At 39.4% G+C, this 3856-nt stretch overlaps 1 non-coding gene across 1 annotated transcript; it reads left to right on the top strand.

Annotated features, from left to right (window-relative positions):
- The first annotated feature begins 985 nt into the window (after nt 1–985).
- Nucleotides 986–1092, top strand: LOC141644636 (small nucleolar RNA R71). The gene has a single exon (XR_012544248.1). It is a non-coding gene; the product is annotated as a small nucleolar RNA R71 (small nucleolar RNA).
- Nucleotides 1093–3856: the final 2764 nt, after the last annotated feature.

Raw genomic sequence — 3856 nt, 5'->3', positions numbered from 1 at the left:
TTCTTCTTTTGATGGTTCTCCATCCTTGGAGTTTTGCACAATTTCTTCTTTGTCACTAGCTTCCACAACTTCATCCTCAACTTGCTTCTCCGGTGCTTCATACCTCGTACCACTTCTCAAGTGAATGGCACTAACCATTTCATGTCTTGGGGGATTACTTTGAGGTGGTAATTTCCCCTTTTGTCTTTGTGAGCTTGAAGATGCTAGTTGAGTTAATTGGGTTTCCAACATTTTGGTGTGGGCTAGGATGTTGTTGATGGTGATTTCCTTTGCTTGACTATCCTTTTGCATTTGAGTGAAAAACTCTTGTTGATTCTTTTGCATTTGGAGGACCACTTTTTGAACATCAAAACCTTGGTCATTTTGTTGATTGTATGGAGTTTGATTTTGGTAACCTTGGTTTTGGTTGTAAAAGGGTCTTTGATTTTGGTTTCTCATGGGAGGTGGGGTGTATGTTGGTTGAGGATTTTGAACATTTTGGCTTTTGTATGAGAGATTTGGGTGAAATTTGGTGTTTTCATTGTAATAGTTTGAATAAGGGGTACCACTCTTGTATGCTTGAAAAACATTCACTTGTTCATTTGTTCCCCTACATTCACTTTGGTCATGTCCCAAAGTTCCACAATTCTCACATATCCCACTTGGGATTGATGAAGATGCCGTCATGGCATTAACATGATGCTTTGGTGATTTTGAGGCTTCTTCAAGTCTAGCCATAGCTTTTTCGAACTTCAAATTGATGGTATCAATGTGAGAACTAAGTTGAGCACCCAATTGAGTAATAGAGTCCACTTCATGCTTTCCTCCTCTAGTAGCCTTGCAAGGTCTACTATATTGTGAATTATGGACCGCCATTTCCTCAATCTTGTTCCAAGTTTGATTGTCGTCAACTTCGGTGAACATTCCGTTTGATCCCATGTTGAGAATGTTTCTTGAGTCTTCATAAAGACCGTTCCAAAATTGTTGTACCAAGAACCACTCGCTAAGTCCATGGTGAGGACATGAGCGACAAATTCCTTTGAATCGCTCCCAAGCTTTATACAAAGATTCTTCATCTCTTTGCTTAAAACCCGTAATTTGAGCTCTTAGCATGTTAGTCTTTTCCGGTGGATAGAACTTTTTGTAGAAAGCTAGAGCCAATTTCTTCCAAGAATCAATTCCGAGAGTAGCCTTATCAAGGCCTTTCAAACATTGTTTTGCGGTGCCAATTAGAGAAAAAGGAAATAATACCCAACGAATTTGGTCTTGAGTTACACCGGTTTGAGAAATCGCATCACAATAATCGCAAAAAGTCTCCATGTGAGAGTGAGGGTCTTCACTAGGCATCCCCCCAAATTGGCTTCTTTCGACTAATTGGATAAATGCGGATTTGGCAATAAAATTTCCGGTTAAAATGTTGTGGTGTGGGAGTACCATTAGGTAGGTTCTCCTCGGTGGGTACGGAATGTGATGAAAATTTAGGCATTGTAGGTTGATTTTGTGTTGGATTTTGTGTTGGGTTCTCCTCACCTTCTCTAGCAAAAGGGTTGATGAACTCAAAAGTGTTTGGTTGAATATCTACAACCTCACCAATACCTCTCAAAGTTCTCCTAGCAAGTCTTCTATTGTTTGTCAAAGTCCTTTCAATTTCGTGATCAAAGGGTAACAAGTTACTTGTGATCTTCTAGACATGCAAAATATCAAACAACTCGAAAATAATTAGAACAAACCTTGAGGAGTTTTACTTCCCCAAGGCAAAGAAAAACACAACTAATAACAATACAAGAAAATCTAAATCAAGTTAACACCGTCCCCGGCAACGGCGCCATTTTTGGTCGGACTCACTTGGACGTTTAGTTTTCGGTACTTGTCGTTAGGAGCACCTAGACCAAAACACAATTTATAACTCTACCAACAACTCTACAATTAGTAAAGAGGCAAGTAAAGGTCGGATCCCAAGGGACGGGAATTGAGATGAGATTTTTAATTGCAACTAGTGGTGTCTAAGGGTGTCACAATTTTGGGGTTTGAAGTAGAAGATCACTAAACTACATAACAATGAAAGTAAACAAGCAAGATGATTAAAAAGGGATGTAAACAGTTGATAAAAGGCACTAGGGTGTCATGGGGTCATATGGGATTCATGGGAATTGATCATACAAACATATTCTCAAATTATAAGCAAGCAATTATTGTTGTGATGGATCGAGTTGGTTTATGTCTTACAATCCTAGGAAAATTTGGGTCCCGGAGCCGAATCGATTAGATTGTACAACACCTACAAGTCGACTTAATCCTCCTTACTCAACTATATGCATGGTCTAATGAGGTTCGAGTTGGTTTATGTCTTACAAGTCTCATTGAAAAGATAGCTGATGGGTAAAAAATGCAAGGATTCATAGGCTCGCATTTCATCAAACATAACATGTGCATAAGTTGAGATCACAACAAGCAAGCAAATAAACTATGAAAACACATTAATTTAAGCATGAATCATCCCCCATGTTGGTTTCCCCTAATTACCCATTAACCCTAGCTAAGGAAACTACTCACTCATTATCATGTTGAATATGCTAACAAGGTTGTCAATCACACCAACAAAGTAAAACATGATGAATAAATGAAGATAATTAACAATAATTAAAAGGGATTAAGAGAATTATACCTACTAATGATTCCAATAATAAAGCAAAGAATAATAGAAGTACTTGATGATTGATTGGAAGGTTGTCAATGTCCCAATATTAACCTAAATAATCTTCAATTACTCAAAACAAAGGATGAACAAGAGAGAGATTAAGGAAATGAAACTTGTATTAAGACTTGATTAAATGTTGATTACAAAATTAAAGAGAGATTTGATTGATATTAACTACACTAAAGATTGCTAAGAAGAACATGCTCTTCTAATTAGCCTAATGGGGTATTTATAGTGGGGATTAGTTACATAAATTAGGGTTTACTAAGGGCTTAAATGACGATTAAGTCCTTGAGGAATCGCCGGTCTCAAGGGAGACTCTGGTCTTCTTTTCGCCGGTCTTAGAAAAAATATGCGCATCCTTCCTTGATGCTTGTAGAAGACGAAATGGCTGACAGACAATCCGGGCGTCCAGGGAACGGGACGGGCGGATTCTGGTGATTCTGGACGGGCGTCCAGCTGGGGAAGACAGGCGCATTTTGGGTGTTTTGGACGGGCGTCCACTGGGGGAAGACGCTCGGATTGTACCTCTTGGAAGGGCGTCTTGTGGACAATCCGCTCGGATTGTCTTACAGCTACTTTCTTTCTTCTTTTCTTCCTTTTTCTTCATAGAATCCTTGAGGATTTCCTCGGGGATGCAAGGATCTTTTCTCATTATTGCCCATCTACTATAATATGTACAAAGGCCTTCTAATCTTGTCTTCTCTTTGATGCCTGGTCATTGAATTCAATCAATTTAGCTCATTTTGTCATGAAAATGCAAGGTTTGCACTCCTTTCTTACCAAGGAAACAAAACCTTAAAGAATATGCAAAACAAAGAACTAAAGACAATAAATGACCCAAATATGCACTAAAAAGCATAGGAACAAGGCTAATTCGGGGACTAAATATGCTCTAATTATGGTCACATCAATAACCGCGACATGGTCCTTGAAGGAAGCTTGTGTGTGCAAGGGGTTCGGGTCCACGTTGTCCGGAGCAGCCTTGCAATGGTTCTTCAGCCTGCTCAACAAAAGCATAGCCTGCTTCGCCGACTTAGTCAACACCTTCCACCAGCAGTTCGCTAATAGCCGCAAACCAGAAAAATAAACCAGCGACTTATATCGGATAATACAAGGACCCGAGGAGTCTACCCGATATTTTCTGAACAGATTCAACAGGGAGAAGGTGGCAATTCC

This window comes from Silene latifolia, chromosome 2, assembly GCF_048544455.1.
Source record: "Silene latifolia isolate original U9 population chromosome 2, ASM4854445v1, whole genome shotgun sequence".
Classification (NCBI taxonomy): Eukaryota; Viridiplantae; Streptophyta; class Magnoliopsida; order Caryophyllales; family Caryophyllaceae; genus Silene; species Silene latifolia.
Note: the sequence above shows the minus strand (reverse complement) of the source record. Positions and strands in the feature narration are given on the sequence as shown.